We start from the raw sequence: 23,338 nt of genomic DNA on the forward strand, positions 1-23,338 counted from the left end.
TAGGGGAGACATCACTACAACAGTGCTAAGTATTCCACACTTCATGTTTTGTTTTGTTTTGTTTGTTTGTTTGTTTGTTTGTTTTTTGTGAATCGCACTCATTCTCCCATGGCCAATACATTCTTGCAATATTGTTATGATATGACCTCAGTATGACCATGTTCTGTATAGTCCTGACTTACCCTGATGAATGTATAGGACAATCTTCTTTCTGTTTCAAGAAGGCATCATTTAATAATCTGCACTGCATGGGTGAACCAGGATAGATGGTGCCTTAATTGGTCCACTCAAGTACAGATCATCCTCCACGCGAAGATTGTAGTAAGAGAACTAACTTCTTGTAAAATGGAGACATTCAGGGCAAGGATAGGGTAATTAAGGATAGGGCAAAAATCTGCTCTCAATAGAACATAATCACACTACTGGTGTGTAGCAGGACATTGGAAGGAATACAAAATTCCAAAATCTAAAACTCCTATCAGATTCCTCATTCTCTTTGATAGAAAATGATATTACAGCCTGGGGACCAACTGACTATAAAAAGCTAATTTCATAGTTGAGAACGGATCATTATGATTTCCTATAAAGAACACGGTTTCGGCTGTTTTAAACAAGCAGCCATGACACTGATAATCGCCCATACCCTGTTGTCCAAAATCTTCCCTCACATTTCACTGCTCTCACTGAACAGAAATGTTTCTTACTGGCTTACGCTCCATGACTTGCTCAGTCAGCTTTCTTTCAGAACCCAGAACTACCTGCCCAGGGATGGTCCCCACCCACAATGGGGCTGGGCCCTCCCGCATCAATCACAAGTTAAGAAAATGTCTTATAGGCTTGCCTAAGCTCATGCAGGCTTTTGCTCAACTGAGGCTCTCACCTCTCTAGTGACTCTAGCTTGTGTCAAGTTGACATAAAAGTAGCCAACACAAGGAAAATAACATGTATATATATAAATATATTATTAATAATATATATTTTTGAGACAAGTTCTGTCTTAGAACTATCTATGAAGACCAATCTCGCCTTGAAGTCACAAAGATCCTCCTGCCTCTGCCTTCCAAGAGCTAGCTGAGATTAAAGACTTGTGTCACTATGCTTGGTTAAGATTACATTTTGCTTTGTTTTGTTTAGTGGGCTTTAAAGACAGGGTTTCTCTGTGTACCAGCCTTGCCTGTCCAAGAACTCACTCTGTAGACCAGGCTGGCCTCCAGCTCACAGAGATTCACCTACCTCTGCTTCCATGTGCTGGGATTAAAGGTGTGCGCCAAGGGCCATCTGGCTAAGAACACATTTTAAATTCATCTATTGGTATATACGTCTGTAAGTATGTATAATACACAAATGAATATATAAAATTATGTAAAGCATATGTGTACAAATACATGCTTATATACGCTTGCATATGTTCAAAGTTATTTCTGAAAGTATACAAGAAGTTTTAAAAAGTGGCTTCCCACTAGAGAAAGAGATAAATGCAGGTGATTATAGAGCTGTAAATTTTATTTCATTGCATAAACTCTAATTTTTTTAATGTATGTAAATAATTACTCCACAAATTATTAGTTATTTCAAAATGTGGTTATTTCTTTACCGGTTTTTATGGCTCAAACAACAGTATCCTTCTCATTTGTGGTAGAGAAAAGAGCTGGGTCTTTCTTCTTATCGGTACTATACAGTGACTGCAAACTTGTAAGAACAAAATGAAAAAGCCCACACAATGGAAAAGCAAGCAACTGAAATTTCAAACTTCTATTTTCTTCTTTTATAGTTTTATTTTCTAGAGCCCCAAAGGACTACACTGGGACAGAATGATAACTATGACTATAAAAGAAAATAATAGAGATGTAAGTGGGGAGAGAAGGCAATTATACGTAGCACTATAGAAAGAGATTAAGACGGGAGTAAATGTAGAGGAAGAGGAAATAATTTTACAGAATGGCTATCATTGCTGTAGCTGAAGACTGGAACACTAAATGCCAGCGACAGTGGGCCTTACTCCTGATCCCATCATACAGACCAGAAATCCATCACTATATTTCCAATTTCAAAACCACTCTACTGTGGACAGAGTAGAAAGGCTAACTGCCAGGCCTACATAAATTGTTCTTTCTGTGAACAAGGGCCCTACACTATGAAAAGCTTCATAAAGGATATTGTGCCCTTCTCCCTCAATAAATCACTAACTCTCTCAATCAATGGTTAATGTCACAATGCCAACTAAGAAGCAACCTTAGATATGATCCAATGCATATCAAAATACAAACACAATGGTGTACTCTTGCCTGTGACTATTAATACGAGATTGTGAAAGTGTCTATAGCATATAAAATGAATCCACACATAAAAGTCTAGAGAGTGTTATTACCGGACAGGGAACAATGTTGCCCCTTATAATGAGTGTGTGAGGGATGGAGAAATAGTGACTTGTTAGCTCTCAATGACAAAGTTAAAATTATGCTATGTTTTCATGTGTTTTTAAAAGAATAAAAGCATAAATACATAAGTTAATAATAGTTAGCAAAAAACAGAACAATAAGAAAATTTACTAATATTAAGATGATATCTAATTTAGTAAATTTAAATTTGGGGTTTGAACTGTTAGGACCCTATAAAGCTCATATAAATGTGCAAGCTTTTGTTTTCTTCTCCATGTTAATTTGATTCATTTGACCTTCATTTAGGTCCAGGGGAAGGTAGATTTAATGACTTTGCTTTATATCATTTTGTTATCTACATTGTAGAAGTGTTAGCAAGCAAATTATTCACTTAATAGATTCCTACATTCTCTATTCTACTCACTTTTATTAATTTCCTTTTTATCTTATCATTTTACTATCTTAACTTTCAATTAATTTTCATCTCAGGAGAGGTTACAGGATAATATTTAATAATTCCCTTTGAGATATTTCAGGTTCTCATGGCATATTTGCACACATGGTTAGTATCCGTAGAAAGCAGAAAATAAGTAATAATAAACCCCAGGTCATTTCTTTTTGTTTCTGGTTTTTTTTTTTTTTGAAGGGTCTCCTGTAGCTTGCCCTGGCCTCAAATTTACAATGTAGACAAGGAAGGTTGTGTCCTTCCTCTCTCCTGCTTCTATCTCTCAAGTATTGACATTTTATGTGTGTTCCACAATACAAAGAAAAAAATCCAATTTTAAATACTAGATTGGAGAGACTCCTCAATAGATAGAGGAACTTAATATCAAAGGTAATAACCCATGTTGGTTCCCTAGGGCACCACACAGGTGAAAGAAAGAGCCCACTCTCACGTATTCTCCTCTGACCTCCACAAGTGCACATTGGTGGTGGTGTTCACACACACACACACAAAATAAATAAATAGATAAATAAATAAATAAATAAATAAATACTAAACATAAATACTAGGAACTGAAGACTGGCTCAGCCATCAAGGGTACTTGATGCTCTTACAGGAGACCCAGATTTGGGTCCCAGAAAACACATGGTGTTCTACAACCAGCTGTAGCACAAGTTTCAAGGGATAGAAGCCCCTCTTCTAGCCAGTGTAGAATCTGTCTACATGAGATACACTTACATGGAAACAAATACATAGCATTTAAAGAAGATCTCAAAGCAAGTATACTCAGTGAGGTGCTTGTGTATGTTATGATCATTTGGCCAAATCTCCTGTCAGGAAGCTCTGGAACAGACGCCATCAGCAGGGGTGAATTCAGCATGTTGCTTTGCATAGAAGTACCGCTCATGTATACTTCAAGGCAGTGCTGCCTATAGTAAACAATATATTTGAGCTCATGTACAAATTGCCCTTAGGGTATAACTAAGATATTTAATTGCTAAATATTAATAGATGCTGTCATGCAAAATAAACTAGAGTATTATGTCAATAACAATGCAATTTCCTGCCCCTTGGAGTGGTGTCTTAGAGGAATATGAACCAGTAAGAAAGAAAGAAGTACTGTTTCTAGTAACCCAGCTGAGACTTGCTCAGTTCTGATGGGCAGTGCTGCTGTGGGCTGTGTTATGGACAAAACTGCAGATTTCATATAATCAGGAAAATAAAGACTGGTATATTAATTTTGCTTTCGGTGTGGTATTTGAGATTCACAAAAAATAGTTAGAATAGACATAATTTAAAATAGGGTAGCAAGATATTTCAGCAATTGCCTAAGACATTAAAACTCATTTTTTTTCATGGTTTTTTTTTATATTTAAAAATTTCCATCTCCTCCCCTCCTCCTCCCCCTTCCCTCCTCTCCTTCTCCCCCTTTCCTCCCCTCCTCCTCCCCCTTCCCTCCTCTCCTCCTCCCCCTTCCCTCCCCTCCTTCTCCCCCTTAAAACTCATTTTTAGAAGGCCAGTCCAGCCAGGAAATGAGGTAGGTTACTGTAGATCCTCATCTCTCCCTCTCCCTAGTCTCCGCGGCAGCTCTGCAGTAGACCACCGACTGAAACATCTGTACCTATCTCTACAACCCTATGCAGGGGATCCCACTGACCTTCTCCTTTCCCACACTCGTGCCATTACCACATTCTTCAACACAGCAGGCTCAACCCAGGAACTACTACAAATAGGTAGGCTAGCTGAAGATCTTAACCTGTCCTTCACCCTCCTCCAAAAACCAACGCCTTAATCTTCTCATCCGCTCTTAAGCAGACCACCTGCTGCAACCTCCAACTCCACCCCATCTTTAGCTTTAGTGGACTAGGTGGACCACGTAGGTCTTCCCCATCAACTTCCTTGACTGGACTCATTATAATTAACAAAGGCCCCAACTCCAGCAGGCAAAGGGGAACACGCAGGCCACTGAACCAGCAGAGCATGTGGGCTAACTGCAGATCTTTACCTCTCGTCTCCATCCCTCCTAGTCCAATCCCCCAGTCCTCATCCCAGCTCTCTAGCAGAAGTTCTGCTAAGGCCTCTCCTCACTCTCGGGCTTCATTCCAGGGGACTAAGCAGATCTTGGTATAACACCCTGGTCCCCTCCCTCCTTTGGACCCCCTCAGCGCTCCAGAGACCATCCCATTCCTAAGCGTTAATGCTTAGTGTCTAGAAATAAATATTCCTGGAACCCCCAGATGCCACAGCTTTCAGAATTCCAGTTGAATTTCATACTAGGCAAAACATAGCTGCCATAGTCTCCTAAGAACCACAGAGGGCAACAGAAACCAAGGGGGGAAATATCCATCCAGCAAAGACAAGAAGAGATACTAGCAAAAAAACACAATCAATAACAGCTGGGACTATATGTCTCCACTAGAGCCACCAGCTCTACCACAGCAAGCACTATTCCAAAATAGCAAAATCACAGAGAAAGAGAAGAAATAGTCCTTGACAAACATGATAGAAGCCTTTACTAAAGTACGAATAAAGGCCTTAAAGAGTCTATGAAAAAACAATGATGTAAGGAAATGAATTAAACAGTTCAAGAGAAAAATGTGGAAACAGAGAAACAACAAAAAAAAAAAAACCATCTGGGGGAAAATATGGCAATTAAATATTTAGGAACTTAGCCTTTTTTTTCCACCAAAACATAAATAGAATATACCTTCATCTCAGCACTCAGTGAAATTTAACTGCATGGAACTTTCTCCAAAAATTACTACTTATTCAGACACAAAGCAAGTTTTTCTCTGCAAGAAATTATAATAACTTCCTGTATCCCATCTGACCACCACAGATTAAAAATGAATATCAACAGCAATAGGGGGAAAAAAAACAAAAAACAAAAAACAGAAAGCACACAATATCATTGAAGCTGAATACCTAACTACAGAAAGAAAAAGGTGTCTAACTACAGAAAGAAAAAGGTGTCAAACCTGAAACTGAAGAAGTTTTAGAACTGGATACACAAAATATCCAAACTTATGGTCGCAATGAATGCAATTCTAAGAGACAAGCTCATAGAACTAAACGCCTACGTTAAAAAAATGGTGAGATCTCATACTAAGTACTTAACAACTGAAATCTCTAGAACAAAAAAAAAAAAGAAATCACATCTAAAAGAAAATAATAAAAATAGAAATAATAAAACTCAGGGCTATAGTTAATAAAATAGGTACAAGAAATAAGCAAACAAACAAACAAAAAACATTACACAAAATATTTGAAAAAAATCAACACACTTACCAAGTGCATATTCAAATTAACTAAAATGCAGAGACAAAACCCAAGTTAACAACTGTGGAGAACAAGAGAGAAAAGAAACAACTGACACTTAGGAAAAATAGAGAATAATGACATATTTGAAAAAATTTGTTTTCCACCAAATTGTAAAATCTAAAAGAAATGGATAACTTTCATTTTCATTATATATACCACTTACCATTGGTTAATAAAGATCAGATAAGTAATTTAAGAAAACCTCTTACCTGCTAATTACCTAAGGAAACAGAAGCAGCCATCAGAAGCCTAGCAACCAAAGAGAGAGAGCTAGCCCTGGCCTAATGGTTTTAGCACAGAATTCGGCCAGATTTAAAAAAGAATAAAAAGTTAATGCCAATACTCCTCAAATTATTCCATTCCATTAAATAGAAACAAAAGGAAGACTTACAATTCATTTTATGAGGCCATAGTTACCCTGATACCCAAACAACATAAACAAGCAACAAAGAACAAATCACAGACCAATTTCCCTTATAAACACTAATCTGAAAATTCTCAGTAAAATACTTACAAATTGAATCCAAGAACACATCAAAAAGACCACCAAAGTAATCAATTAAGCTTTATCCAGAGATGAAGAGATGGTTCAGCGTATGTAAAACAATAAATGATTTATAAATAAATAAATCTGCCATGTAAATAATCTGAAAGACAAAAAATGCATAATCATCTCATATCAAAAAGGGAAGGACTTTGACAAAATCTGAGACTCTTTCATGATAATAGTCCTGTAGAAAGTGGAGGTACAAGGGATATTCTTCACATAAAAAAGATAGTTTACAGCAAGCCCATAGCTAAAATCAACTTAAATGAAGAGAAACAGAAGGCAATTCCACAAAAATCTGGAACAAGACAAAGTTGCCTACCCTATACATAACTTTCAATATTGTTCTTGATTCTTAGCTAGAGCAATAAGACAAATGAAGACCAAGGGTAATAAAACTGTAAAGCAAGAAGCAAAATATGTTTATTTTGCAGACATATGCTAGTATATATAATGACCCTAAAAAAATTGTACCAGGAAACTCCTTTAGCTGATAAGCACCTTCAGCAAAGTAGCAGGATATAAAGTTAACTCATAAACAATTGGGACCCCCTTCTATATATAACTGGCAAATGATTTGTGAAAGAAATCAGGGAAATAACAGCTTTCCCAATAGTCTAAATAATATAAAATGTCTTGGACAACCTCTAACAAAGCAAGAGAAAGAGAACACATCAGAGAACTGGACTGAGCTCCCAAGGTCCAGTTGAAGAGCAGAAGGAGGGAGAAGATGAGCAAGCAAGTCAGGACCGCGAAGGGTTGGTCCACCACTGAGACAATGTGCCTGATCTAATGGGAACTCACCAAAGACTTCTGGACCGGGACTGAACGATCATATGATCAAACCGGACTCTCTGATTGTGGCTGACAATGGGAGCTAACTGAGAAGCCAATGATAATGGAACTGGGATTTGTCTCTACTGCAATGTACTGGCTTTTCGGGATCCTAGTCTGTTTGGATGAACACCTTCCTAGGCCTGGATGGAGGGGAAAGGACCTTGGACTTCACACAGGGCAGGCTACCCTGACCTCTCTTAGGACTGGAGAGGGGAGGAAGGAGGGTGAGTGGGGAAGTGGGGAGGGAAATGGGAGGAGAAGAGGAACTAAAATTTTGAATGGTATTATTTATAAGCATAAAAAAATTTAAAAAGACACTAAAGAAAGAAATTTTATAAATATCACACGATGAAATTCATGAATCAGGAGGATGAATATAGTAAAAATGTCCATCTTACCAAAAGCAATCTACAGATCCAATTCATTACCATCAAAATACTAACATAATTTTGTACAGATTTTGAAGCAACAATTTTCAGCATTGTAATGAAAAACAAGAAGCCTAGAGTGGTTAAAAGAATCCTGAGTAATAAAAAATAATCCTGAATAATGAAAAACAAATGCCAATGAAGGTATCAACACCATCCCTTATTTCAAGTACATACAGAACTATAGTAATAAAATACTATGGTATTGGCACAAAAACACTCATGATGATCAATAAAATTGACTTAAAGATCCAGACATAAATCCAGTCATAACCATATAATTTTGGATTTTAGATTTTACAAAGTCAGAAACACTCACTGGAAAATGGACAGCATCTTCAAAAAAGGGCACTGATGAAACTGACTGAACGTAGAGGAATAAAAATAGATCCATACTCATCAACCGGCAACAAAACTCAAATTCAAATGTATCAAAGAACTGAACATAAACTAGACACACTAAAACTTGGTAGAAGAGAAAATGAGGATAGACGTGAAGCATTTTCATAGGAGATGACTTTTTGAAGAGACAACAGTGCAGGCAATAAAATAATAATGAATAAATGGGACCCTCATAAAACCGAGAAACTCCTGTAAGTGAAAGGATAACCATCAATCAGACAAAGCAGCAGCCTACAGAATGGGAAAAGATTTTTACCAAGTGCACATCTGATAAAGGATTAATTTCTAAAGTACATAAAATATATAAAAATTATATATTAAAAATCATTAAAAATATGTTAACAATTTAAAAATGGGTACAATTCTGAACAAAAAAAAATCCATAGAATTTCAAATGACTGAGAAACACTTAAAGAATTGTCCAATATCTTTAGTCAAGAGGGGAATACAAATCAAAACTATGAAATTTTGTCTTATGCCTGTCACAACGGTTAAAATCAATAAAACTTGTCATGTCTTGTTAGTGAGGATGTGGTGTAAAAGGAACACTCATTCTTTACTGGTGGGAGGATAAATGTGTTCAGTTACTATGGAAATCAGTTTGGAGGTTCCTCGGGAAGATGGGAACCAATTTACTCAAATATCCAGCTACACTACTCTCATGCATATATTCAAAGAATGCCTCATCTTAACAAAGAGACTTTGGCTCAGTCAAGGTCCTTGTTGTTTTGTTCATCATGACCAGAAGTGGAAACAACCTAGCTGTCCCTAAATAGAAGAATGGATCAAGAATATGTGGTACATTTACACAATGGAGTAGCGATCAGCTGCTTAAAAACTTGAAATTTGCAGGTAAATGAACAGAGCTAGAAAACAAAATATCCCGAGTGAAGTAACCCAGACCTAGAAAAACAAATAGGGCATGCATTCACTTAGAGGTGTTTATTAGCTGTTAACTCAGTTCTAACCAGTCTATAATACCTAGAACCAGAGAAGTTAGGCATAGATTAAGAAAATAAGGCAGAGATAACTCCTGAGGATAGAAAAATATAATAGTTATGTACTGATGTCAGGGGGAGTCTGGAGCAGGAAGATCGAGTGTAGAGAGAATAGGAGGGAAAGGGGAAGAATACAGGTATCAGCAGTTAAAATTAAGGGCCATTAAGTTGGAGTATGGAAATTTAACACAATAGAATTTTTGTAATACATAATTTAAAGGAGAGTTAAATGACGAATAATGGGAAAAACAGAGTCTCAACTAGCCATCTCTTGTTTCCAAATGCAGCTTCCAGTTGATGTCGGAGCCCCCTCTGTGTGCTGTGATTACCATTAATGAATAAAGAAACTGTTTTGGCCTGATAGGGCAGAACTTAGGTATGTGGGGAAGACTGGACTGAATGCTGGGAAAAAGAAAGCAGAGTGAGAGATGCCAATGGAGCCACCAGAGTCAGACATGCTGAATCTTGCTGGTAGCCACTGTGATGGTCGCAAATATACAGATTATAGAAATGGTTAAATTAATATAAGACTTAGCCAATAGAAAGCTAGAGCTAAGGGCCAAGCAATGTTTTAATTAATACAGTTTTCCATGTGATTATTTAGGGGGCTTCTTATTGGTTAACCTTATATATTAATTTAACCCATTTCCATTAATCTTATATTGCCACATGGCTGTGGCTTACCAGGTAAAATTCCCAGCATCTGTCTCCCGTGGTTCCATGGCTTCTCTATGACCATGCCCTCCTTCTCCAGCAATCATTTCAGTTTTCTTTACCTAGCTTTGTTCTTTTGCCCTATTACAGGCCAAGACAGTTTCTTTATTCATTAACCAATAAAAGCAACACATAGACAGAAAGGACCTCCCACACCAAGTGCCACAGGGGTGATGGAGTACACCAGGTAACAAAGCCCTATAAATCAACATAATGGACACACATAGGAATTCACAGAGACTGAGGCAGTATGCACAGGGCTTGCATGGGCCTACAACAGATGGGGTCCTAGAACTGAAAGGACCAGTGGATCCATTTCTCCATCCCTAAATCAGAAAAAATCTCCAATAGATAAGCAATTGTAAGAGAAAAATTTATTTCCTCCAAAAGATTTTCACTAAGGAAACAAACTTAGCCTAAGGGAAGGCTATTTAGTCAGCAGTTAATATCCAAAAGAAAATGATCCCAATTTCATATTTGGAGGTTTATTGTCTAACAATTTCATGACAGGACCTTTCTTGTTTTTTGGTTTTTGGTTTTTTGTGTGGAATAAAAAAACTGTACTAGTTTTATTTTTGATTTTTTTCTTCTCTCTCTGTCTCTATGTCTCTTAACATACAGGTCCTTTGCATATATATTATGATCTTCAGTTAAGTACTTTTTTTTGTTTTTTTTTTTTTTTTTTCGAGACAGGGTTTCCCTGTAGTTTCTAGAGCCTGTCCTGGAACTAGCTCTTGTAGACCAGGCTGGCCTCGAACTCACAGAGATCCGCCTGCCTCTGCCTCCCGAGTGCTGGGATTAAAGGCATGCGCCACCACCGCCCGGCTTAAAACAGTTAAGTACTTTTTATAAGACTTCTATACAGTGCATAAAATTCGGTCCATGTTTTGAGTGTCTTCTCTTGAATTCTTTTCCTTCTGTTTGCTTGTTTTGTCTATTCAAATATATGAGTTTTTGGTTTTATGCTTATTATATTTATTCATAGTACACATAGTAGGCAGAAGTTTCTGTCCTACCCAGTCCCTGAAGTAATACAATTCTCCCCCCTCAACCCCCACAAACACACATACACACACAAAAAAAAAAACATACGAGGCTTATACTATTATAACTATTCGGCTTATTGCTCGGCTTATTACTAACCAACTCTAACAACTCAAATTCACCCATAATTATTGTCTCTGTTTTTTAAGTGAATTTAAATGCACTATTTTTAGACAACCTACATGACAAGTTTTTTCTTTAAAAAGAAAAAAAAAGAAAAAACAATGTCTCCACTCCAGATTAAATCATGGTCAAAATAAGAGCTCAAAGGTGACATCAGTCCTATTTGTCCTAAGTACCTTCGCCCTCTGGGCCTTCAAGCGGAAGCATTCCCACCAATGAGCGAGTCATTGATGTTAACCTCTGTTTCTACTGACCATCTTGTCCTCCACCTCCAGGCACAGCCCGTCTGCGATCTCTCGGATCTTGTAGATGTCGGAGAACAGATCGTCATGGCTGATGATGTCCCGGTAGATGATCTGGGGATGGCAGCGCTAGCCTGACAGCGTGGAGTGAGCGCGGTGCAGCCGGAGTTTAGCCATGTGCCTTGCTACCTTTTTCTCAATAAGGCATTCTCATCTTGCTTCCTCTGAGTCTGGTGGTACCTGACTGCCTTTCTTCTTCTCAGAACTCCTTTGTATGGTCACCCTGACTGTCCTTCCTGACTGGATACTGGACAATCAGTGTTTATTTAAACTAATGCAAGTGATTACAAATATTTATAAATATTTACACTGTACATGGGCATTATTCTATAGCATTCTTCTTTTTTCTTTTCAAAAAAAGAAATCTTTTTTCTGATCCTTATCCATAACAACTTATAAGCAATACCCTAAACAAAAACAAATATCTATGATATATTTGTTTGGGAAATGTGAGGGAAGAGTTTCTAGGCTACTTCCTGTTGGTTGAGACACTGATAATCTTATGGGGACCCAAAGAAATTTAGGATTATGTTATGTCCTAACTGTAGTATTCTCTGAGCCTGATCATTTCAGCCAACAGTATTGAAACTGTTCTGGAAGTAAGAGCTCAGAGGGAAACTGCAGTAGAGGTGCTCTAAAATGTTGGATCATCAGTTTCTATCAGAGACTTTATCAGGGGTTCATCCTTGAACAATCCTGAGTTTTTCTTTGCCCATGAGTAAATCCACAGCCTCTCATTCTGTGGAAAACAAAAGCAAAACCTCTTCTCCGAAGTAACAGAGCTTTTGACTTAAATTTTGAAGTAAAAACACTTCAAATTATGTATGTTGGATTAATCCAGCACATTTATATATAATGTCTTTTAGCAGCTGTTGTTCCTTCCTCAGCAGTCAAAAAATTCAAAGACAAAAAAAAACATACAGTATACAGACTCTTTGTTTATTTTCCATCTTTATGGAAATATTTTTACTCTATTTCTTTTATATTTATTATTAATTATTATTAATACTATTATTATTATTATTTTGGTTTTTTGATATAGGTATTTTCTGTGTATCTTAACTTTCCTGAATCTCACTCTGTAGACCAGGATGACCTCAATTCACAGAGATCTGCCTGCCTCTGCCTCCAAGTGCTGGTAAAATGGTGTGTGTCACCACACCTGGCTACTCTATTTCTTTTTTTAAAAGTCTTTTTCTATCCTTTTTCTTTTCTTTCCCAAGCCTACATATATTTAAAACACACTGTAAACCATTTAGAGTTTTTTTTTTCCCCTGTCTGAATCTGTCTTTGCTATATACATCTATCTTTTCTTCTGAGCACAGTGAGTGATGTGGTATTCCCATCTGTAAGTTGTAAATATGTACTATTACTATTGGTTAGTAAGGAAGCTTTTGGTCTAAGGCAGGACAGAATAGGGCTAGACAGAAAAACTAAACTGAATGCTGGGAGAAATAAGGTGGGGTCAATGCCATGTAGCTGCCAAGGAGAAAAATGACAGAACCCTACTAGTAGGCCATAGCCTCATAGTGATACATAGATTAATAAAAATGGGTTGACTTAAGATGTAAGAGCTAGAAATATGCCTAAGCTGTTACCAGAACAGTGTTGTAATTAATATAATTTCTATGTGATTATTCATGTCTGGGCACCCAGGAAACGAAAGCACAGTATCCGTTTATAAAATGGTGCCCACATAAGACCTTAAAAATCTTTTTTTAAAAAAAGGGGGGTTTCTAGACATACATAAACAAGAACCAAACACAGCTTCTTGGTAGCTGCATTATTTCCAGATAGGCTTGTTTGTTGGAAACAGAGGCATATCTTCATTATGAGCTGCCTTCCTGGTTCATGCTGGTGGAACAATTAGCTCTGGTTCTTTTGGGAAGTCCTACTAGCACTTAAATGGGGTTTTAGGGCACAGTGATATATTTAATGGCAACAGAGAATAGAATTGCTATGTCCCTGGAGCTGGGGTGATAAGCATGGTTCACAAGGTGGTGAACATAACTCTGCCATGTTTGATTGGGTGGAGACAACATGAAAAGCCACAATATTAGTCCTAGTCACACGTGTTTACAATTTTTACAAAAATATTCTTGGTCAGAAAGAGATTTCAGATACACAATAGGACAGATTCAGACATAAAAGACGCTAAATGACTCACGGTGTGTTTTAAAAATGTACATAGACTTGGGAAAGAGAGAAGAAAGAGTACTGACAGTCACAGATTAAAGAAGTAATGATAATAAAATGCATATTAAAAAGTAATAGAGTAAAAAAACATGAAAAAATGGAAAATACACAGAGAATCAGGATTATGCATATTATTGGGTTTTCTTTGAGTTTTTTGAGTGCAGAGACATTTGATTCTGGGAGCAGCTAAGTTAAACCAACATTTATATTTTAAAGACATCTTGACTTCAAAATTTGAGTCTATGGTTACATTGTTTCACAAAAGAAGTTATGGTTTTGTTTCCACAGAAGATGAGGACCTATGGGTTCCTTCCAGGCAATTGTGGTTTGATGGAACAATACTCTCAAAAAGTTCTCCATGAACCCTCAAATACTTCATCCAACAAACAACAAGAAATTTGAAGAAAATAAAACCCAGATTCCAAAATGTTTGCTTATAAATATTTGTTTTTATTTAAAGGGGATATGATATAGAGATGAATACTTTTCATTGTTATGGACTTGGTTTATTGATACAAATTTAAGGTTAATTTTTACATGTATTTTTATATTCTTGTTTATACGGCTCATTTAAAAATGTAAGATATAGTTTAGAAATGTTGATGAATAGGTCGTCATCTATAATAATCCAAACTTTAATTTCTTTAGTTAGGTTTTCTAGATGTACAGAGATATGTTAAATAATATTCAACGCTTCAAAGACCTACAGAATATGGCATTTAAAAGGTTTAAGAGCTTAGACTTTTTGGAAAGTGAGACAATGTCCTATTTCTAGCAGTACCAATTATTTCAAAGAGGTTGGTAGAATAAGACAAAACTCTTTATAGAATTTGCCTTCAATATGACAAGGCTATTCATTTGGGCAAGAACTGTTCTTGCCTGGACTGCTTATGGTATGCTGTATAAACTAGACATGCAGAACCTACAGAAAAGTGACTGCTAAACTTTCCAAAAGATGACATTGTCCTCAAGGGTTTCTCCTTCATGAAAAAGTCTGGCAGACATTATGCAAAACACGGAAGAAAATTACTGACAAGCTGCCAATATAGGTCAAACAGTCTTTCAATTTCCTGCTTTATGGAAAAGTCTTTTGGACACTATGGGCCTATAGCTAAGACAGATGCCACAACATTATAAAAGAAATTTGTCTGACTACCCAGACACCAAGATATCTCTGTCAATTCTATAACTTTGGAAGTTACTTAAAGTGTACTTCCTGTTTACTTAGGTAATATTATATCCTTCTGGGGTATTTGATGGGGTTTGAAGACAGATAGTTATAGTTGTTCTATAGTTATAGTAAAAAAAAATAAATTAGATATGAAACTTTAGGCTCATGAAAAAATTTTATAACTGTAAGGTTTGCTTGCCTGTTTTGTTATAGGTAATTTTACTATATTAAAATTAAAAAACTTCTTTTATTTAGACAGAAAAGTGGAGAGATATGGGATTCCACTCTGTATACTGTGAATATGTTTTATTATCATTGGTTAGCAAAGAAGCTGTTTTGGCCTATAATAGGGCATAAAAAAAGTTAGGCAGCAAAAGTAGACTAAATGCTGGAGAAAGAAGGCAGGGTCAGAGAGAAGCCTTGTAGCTTCCAAGAAGAAAGATCCAGAAAACATACTGGTAGGCACAGCCTCATGGTGATACATAGATTAATAGAAATTGGTTAATTTAAGATGTAAGAGCTAGCTAAGAATATGCCTAGCTATTGGTCAAATAGAGTTGTAATTCATAGTAGTTTTTTGTGTGATTATTTGGGTCTGGGTATATGGAGACTTTAGTCTGCTAGCAGCATGGCTGGGATTAAAGCTGTGTCTTTGGTAGCTGGCTTTGCCCTGCTCTTCGCTTCCTGAAGTCTAGCTTCATGGTAGATTGTACAGCCCATGTTTATTGCCACAACTCTGTGGAGTTTTTAGGTTATGCTACTAACAAGAAGCATGTTGCTGGCTCCTCATACACGGCATTTAAGTGTTTGGTGGCAGGACCATCTCAAAAGAGCTGTAAGGTTTTGAGGCTAACATCATAATATTGAGTCAGGTAGTCTTCTTAAAGGAGCTATACCTCTGCTTACCTCTATAAGAGTCCACCTTAGACAATGCTATGACCATAAAGCTGTGTTTAACTTTGTTCTTTTGTGTCTAGAATCTCTTCCAAGATGCTCAGGTTTTTATGTTGATGTAGTTGTTGAATGTTGGGTGTCACATGTAGACAGAAGTTTCTTTTCTGCCCATTCCCACAGCCATTCAGTCTCCTCAAAAACACACAGAGGCTTAAATAAACTGTTTTGGCCTATTGTTCAGGCTTATTACTAACTAGGTCATATGGTTAAATTCACTCAGATTCTGTCTATGTTTATCCATGTGGCCTAGAAACTTTTTCCCATTAGGTATGCTCATCTTGCTTTTTCTGTATCTGGGTGGTGACTGACTCTCTGTCTTTTTTCTTCCCAGAATTCTCTTAGTCTAGTAATCCTGCCTAAACTTCCTGCTTGGTTATTGGCCACTTAGCATTTTATTAAACTGAATATAAGTGACAAATCTTTACAGTGTACAAGAACATTATTTTATAGGCACACACACATTCACAAATATATATAGAGAAGAGATAGATAGATGATAGATAGATAGATAATAGATAGATAGATAGATATAGATAGACAGATAGATAGATAGATAGAAAGATAGATGATAGATGATAGATAGATAGATAGATTATATATATATATATATATATATATAATCACATATATATATATATATATATATAAACATATATGTGGTGTGTGTGTGTGTGTTATTTTCCTTTAGGAGTCTGCTTGTTTCTATTGAGAGGGATATGTGGATCTAGATTGGATGGTAGGTAAGGAAGAACTGTGAAAAGTAAGATAACAAAATACTATAATCAATATGTATCATTTAAGGGCAAAAAATACCATTTTCAATAAAGGAAAGAAATTAAATCTGCAAGTACATAAGGCAAACAAAAACAACACCAGGCATTGGATATTAATAGCTCACAGTCATAACAAGTTCCAGACTTACTGTCTGAAACTAGTATATTCTGCCATGATACTTTGAGACATAAAATTAAAATTCACATGTCTAATGTATTAGAACACTAAAATCTAATTACCATAACTACTTCAACTATATAAAATAACATTACTGAAATATCATAATGTACAAAAATAAATGTATTTAATACTATGTACTAATTGGATTGCAGGTACTGTGGTAAATAAATGAACAATACAAAGAGCAGTCTGTCCGGCAATCTTGTCTATTTCCAATATCCAGGAGGATAACTATATGTTTTTCTTTGGATTCACCTTCTTATATAGCTTCTCTAGGATTTTTTACGAATTATAGGCTCAATGTCCTTTATTTATTGCTAGAAACCACTTATGAGTGAGTACATCCCATGTTCATCTTTTTGGGCCTGGGTTACCTCACTCAGGATGGTGTTTTCTATTTTCATCCATTTGCATACAAAATTCAAGATGTCATTGTTTTTTTACCGCCGAGTAGTACTCTAATATGTATATATTCCACACTTTCTTCGTCCATTCTTCCACTGAAGGGCATCTAGGTTGTTTCCAGGATCTGGCTATTACAAATAATGCTGCTATAAACATAGTTGAACAAATGCTTTTGTAATATGATTGGGCATCTCTTGGGTAACGGCGATGAGCATGAACTCTACAGCATGGATGGGCTTACTGTGAGCCTTGTCAGTTGGGTTGCTCACCTTTCTGGACTTAGGGGGAGCTGGGAGGACCTTGGACTTAACATAGTGAAGGGAACCCTGATGGCTCTTTGGCTTGGAGAGGGGCGGAGTGGGGGTATGAGTGGAAGGGAGGGGAGCGAAGGGGGAGGAGGAGGGGAGAAGATGGAAATTTTTAACAAAAAAAATGAGAAAAAAAAAGAGCAGTCTGATCTACTGATGTTTACATTCCATGGTCCAAATAGTATGATGGTTGAATCAAATGAGTAGATGTATAGGTTAAAATAACAAGCATTAAAACAATTAGTAAGATATAGATAAGTAGAAGGTGACATTTGAATATAACTTGCTTGTCATAGGAAATTTTAGAAAATAATAGTGCAATTATCTATTAAAAAGTGCATAATGAAGAGAACAGAGTAAAGTTATCAATAATTGGTGTATTTTATAAATAGCAGGACAGGCTGTGTATTCTAAATGAACTGAAAGGAATGTGAAAATAGGGTCTGATAGAGAGGTAATAAGGAATCATATCATAAGAGGTAATTCAAACTGGAAAAAGGATTTGTATTTCATTCTAAATTGGAATATAAGACTTGAGGCCTTGGTAGATGAGGTGATATCTCTCCAAATTTTCTGTGATTAATAAACTTTATGATGCTAGCCCTATAAACTAGCATGGAAATATTGCATCTACTTCAATACACGTGTGTGCACACATGCATGTACACATGCAGTTATAAATTATTTATGAAGTTTAATTGCTATAGCCATTGTAAATGATCCTCTAGAAGCTTCTAGAATTCCATATTATCCAGAAATTCCCCTTCTGCATATTTATTTTAAAAAATTAAAGCAAAGATTTCAATTGATGAGATGTTTTTTACTGTTCTGCTCTTTATCACACTGCTGATAATAGATGAAATTGAAATAACCATCAACACAGATATGGAAGCAGAAAAGATATCATAATGCAATATTCATTATTATTATCAATTATTATTATTATTATTATTTCCTAATTAAAAGAATGCATGAACTTGAAGGACATGAACCTATATGAGATAGGTCATTTATCGATGGACAAATAACATAATATTTCTGGGATCTTTCTGAAGGGTATTGTGTCAATATTCCATTATGCATTTGATGTGGGATTCCTCTCTGTATGCTCTGAATATCAATGGTGAATCAAGAAAACTGTCTTGGCCTGTTGATAGGGCAGGCAGAACTTACGTAGGCAGGGAAAACTAAACTGAATGCTCGGAGAAAGGAGACAGAGTCAGGGAGAAACCATGGAGCTGCCACGGGAGACAGACAGACATGCTACAACTTTGCTGGTAGGCTATGACTTCATGGTGATGCACAGATTAATGGAGATGGGTTAAATTAAGATGTAAGAGTTATCCAATAAGAAGCTAGAGCTAATGAAAAAGCAGTGATTTAAATAATATGGTTTCTATGTGATTATTTCATGAGTCTGAGCAGCTGGAAAATGAACAAGCAACCTCCCTATAATAAAGTGGCACCAATGTAGCCTACTAAAATCCACTTAAAACCTGAGAGAATTTAGGAAGGAATTCTAGGCACAAAAAAAGAAAGGAAAAAAAAAAGAAAACAGCATTAAGCATGGTTTTCCCGAATCTGCGGTAGCAGAAAAAAAGAAAGAAAAAAAAAGAAAAAAAAAAACATGCTCTTATGAAACTGCGGCTTCCTGGACCATGCTGCCAGCCCAAACTCTGACAAGGTCAGGCTATCAGACATTTAATTGGAGAGTGGAGTGCTACAACTGCTTAATGGCTTGACATACACCAGCTGCATATTTGGAACTGGGGCAGTGTGCATGGCTCAGATGCAGTGAATGGAGCTCCTCATTCATGTTGGAATAGGCAGGGCAAGCAAAAAGTATTGTATATATCCTAGCAATGCTGCAATTTAAGATTTTAAGAAGTACTTAACATTTTAAGAAGTCGTTCTGGTCAAAAAAAGTATTATAGATACAAAATAAAGACAAATTCAGGTGAAAAAAGACCTTTAAACGAGACACAGTGTTTTTTAGAAATGTACATAGGCTTGGGACAGAGAAGAAAAAGAGTATAAAGAATTATTACAGGAAATAAATGGTTTATAAAAAATTAAGTCTTTAAAGAGACTACAGACAGTACAGACATAAATAAAAAAGTAATAAAAATAAGCCATGTAAAGATGCACTATAAACAGAGAATCTGGATTGTTTATATTACTGTGTTTTCTTTGAATTTTTTGACTGTGAAGGAGCTAAGTAACCAACATATATACTTTAAAGGTATCTTGTCTTCAAAATCTTGGTCTAAGGATATGTTTCTTTGGAAAAGAGCTTCTTCTTTTGTTTCCACAGAGGATGAGAATCCTGTGGATTCATTCAAGGATAATGTGGTTTGATGAACCAAGATCCCTTGAAAAGACACCTTGACTACCCCTCAAAAATTACCCAATAAACATCAGGAAGCAGTTTGGATAAGAATTATTCCCATATTGTTTATAAATGTTTCTTTGCATTTAAAAGGGTATATGCTAAAGGAGAATTGGCATGGGTATTGTTGTTGGTTTATTGATACAAATTTAAGGTCAATTTTGTTATATAATATATATATATATATATATATATATATATATATATGTTCTTGATTTAAGTATTGTGATTCTGCAGCTCATTTAAAAATGTAATATATAATTAAGAAATATAGGTAAATAGAGAGTCATCTATAATAGTCAAGCTTGTAGTCATGTTAGATTTTCTAGATATATAGAGATGTATTTCAGATGAATAGGGAGTCTTCAAATCTTTCATAGAGTACAGAATATGACATTTAAAGTGTTTTAAGAACATAGGACTTTTCATGACAGTGAGACACATTTGCTTCTGGCAACACCAACCTACTTCAAGAAGATAATGGTCATTGAAGAGGCTCATTATGGAGTTGCCTGACCATTTGGGAAGAAACTGCTCTTGTCTGGACTGTCTCATGAACTGGACATGCCCCAATGATACAGAAGTACTTTGAATGACTGTACAGGCATCATGATGTCTCTGTTATTTCTACAGTTTTTGGAAATTGCTTACAGTGCACTTATTATTTGCTTAGGCAATATTAATCTTTCTGAAGTACTTGATGGAGTTGAAGAATTTATAGCTATAGTTATAGTTTTTTCTTTGTTATAATAAAAGAGAAAGTAGATAAAAATAAAAATATTGTAACTATAATTCTTGCTTGATAACTGTTTTGTTATATGTCATTTTAATATGTTAAAGAAAAACCTTCCTTTTTATTTAAACAGAAAAGAGGGGGTGTGATGTGGGATTCCCCTCTGTATGCTGTGAATACCAATGGTGAATAAAGAAACTGCCTTGGCATGTTGATAGGGCAGAACTTAGGTAGGCAGGGAAAACTAAACCTGAATGCTGCTAAAAAAGGGAGGCAGATTCGGGGAGAAGTCATGGAGCTGCCGCAGGAGACAAACAGATGAGTTGCGAATTTGTTGGTAGGCCACAAACCTCATGGTGATGCACAGATTAAAATGGAGATGGGGTTAAATTAAGATGTAAGAGTTAACCAATAAGAAGCTAGAGCTAATGAAAAAGCAGTGACTTAAATAATATATTTCTATATTATTATTTTGGGAGTCTGGGCAGCCGGGAAATGAACAAGTGGCCTTCTTACAGCATGCATTGAAACTAAAATGGTTGTAGGTCACACATTCTTATCTTAATGAGAAGCATGAGAGCCAGCAAATTTTAAAATTATTTTAAGGGAGTACGTTTAATACCAGGGTGTGGTTTATGTATGACACATAAATATCATCTTATACCCTTATAATGTGTGGCTTGCCTTTAAACAGTATATATGAGTTATTCTTACTGTAAGTTTTATTTTAAATCTGTTATTGTTTATTTTAAAGTTCTCAGTAATCCTGCCGCTTTATCCTTACAGCAAAAAGGGATAGTTGAAACATTAGTTTGAAAAAACATATATGACCTGAATGGTACATGACACCTGCAATAAGTGTCTGACAGTTTCTCTTGTTATTTGCCAAAACATTCCCCAATCACTATTTTGCATTTACTTAAATTTTTTTTTCAAAATTCTTCATGGTCTTTGGACCAGCTGTTCTGATTGTGAACTTCAAACGCATTCTCTAATCACCAGACCCCCACGACTGTGTTTTTAAGTTCTGAAAACAACCTGGGATAAATTAGAAATTGAGAACAAAGCACATATGAGAGTCTGGATTTCACAGCTTGCGCCTTTTAATGACAGCTGTCATCGTGTCTTGAAAAAACTATTTATCACCATAATTCCCATGGAATGGTTTATGAAAATGGTGGCCCTTTTATCTCCTTCGCCCAAGCATTTCATGTGTGCAAGATCATAGGATGAAAATAGAAATCTAGTCTTTGATAGAGGATTGGAGTGTCTGAGACTTGGGAAGAATTTAATATACCTACCATCATGTATGCATGTAAAATTAAACAAGAGATTTTCTCTCCTTTAGTTACTCACCGTCATATTTCATAATTAACACATTAAATACCATCCTTTCCTTAAGTATGGAATACCCACAACAGAGAAAGGCAGGTGTGGTGGGCAACACTGTTTTTAAGAAAAATGACCATTGATTCATTTAAGACAATTAAAAGCAGGTCTGAATTTCATATGGATAAGCATAGCATGCAAATACAGTGAAAGTCTACTTTATAGAATCTAAAAAAAAAATAGTGAAAATAAATCTTTCTGGTTTACTTCCCAAACAAAATGGCAGCATGAATTACTGGGGGGAAAAGGACCTAATCAATGTTTACCTCTACTCGTTCACCATCACCTATTAAGACTTTTGGCCATTAAATTTTGCAAATTAAATTAGTAACAATACAATGAAGGTCTCTATTTAATGAATGTTAGTAGTTGAACAATGGACTTTTCAAGAAAGGTCAGTCCCTCTTTCACTAGAACCTTTCTTGCCGATGAGTGTCCCTCCTATTTTAATGTCTTAATCCACTTCCTTTTGTATGACCCAGTAAGCATTACTGGGTTGCTTGAGTAAACATGAATGGGGGCTATTTATTGGAACATGTGCAACTTAGAAGAGGTTATACAACTGAAGAAAATGGCACTGCTTCCCCCCACCACCACCATGGGACAACTGCCAATAGTCCTTCAGGGAAGAGGGAGGCCTTGTGAGCTTCTCCTCCACTCTGGAATGAAATGCAGATGGACAGAATCTTGTAGAGGTCCTGAGCAAATTACAACAGGTGCTATAAGTTTATGATTGGCAGCAGTCATACCACATACAGAATTCCTCACCTTTTGACTTTATTCTTTCACTGGCCTTTTTTACAATGTGCCCCAAGCCTTAAAGAGAGTAAAATAGATGTTTTTTGCTTAGAGTCAAGAATTCTCAGAACTTGAATCAGCTATATGTCTCTTACTTAATCCCTGTTCATTGAAGAAATAAGCTTCTCTGATGAGCAGTTGTCTATGAGTATAGGCAAGATATTTAGAAGACAGTTGTGAAATATATCCATCTAGCCAAACAAGAGCAGTAGGTCCTACAACCACTCAGCCCTGCTCTTGATCAAATTCATAGTATCAGGCAATGAATTTTCTTCTTGTGGATTGAACATCAAATCCAATGAGAAAAGAAGCCTGGTTATCCACACAATACCAATTTTATTATTGCAATGGTGGGCATTGTTTTGTTTTAGCAAGTATCATTCTAAACCACCAGGTTCACAACTGGGTAAAATTATTGGCAATTTTTCTCTCAAAGCAGCCTGAGCAACATGTTCTGGCCCTATGAAAGCTCCAGAAAGGGGGGGGGAATCATCTACTTCAG

Source organism: Arvicola amphibius, chromosome 2 (genome assembly GCF_903992535.2).
Source record: "Arvicola amphibius chromosome 2, mArvAmp1.2, whole genome shotgun sequence".
Lineage (NCBI taxonomy): Eukaryota > Metazoa > Chordata > Mammalia > Rodentia > Cricetidae > Arvicola > Arvicola amphibius.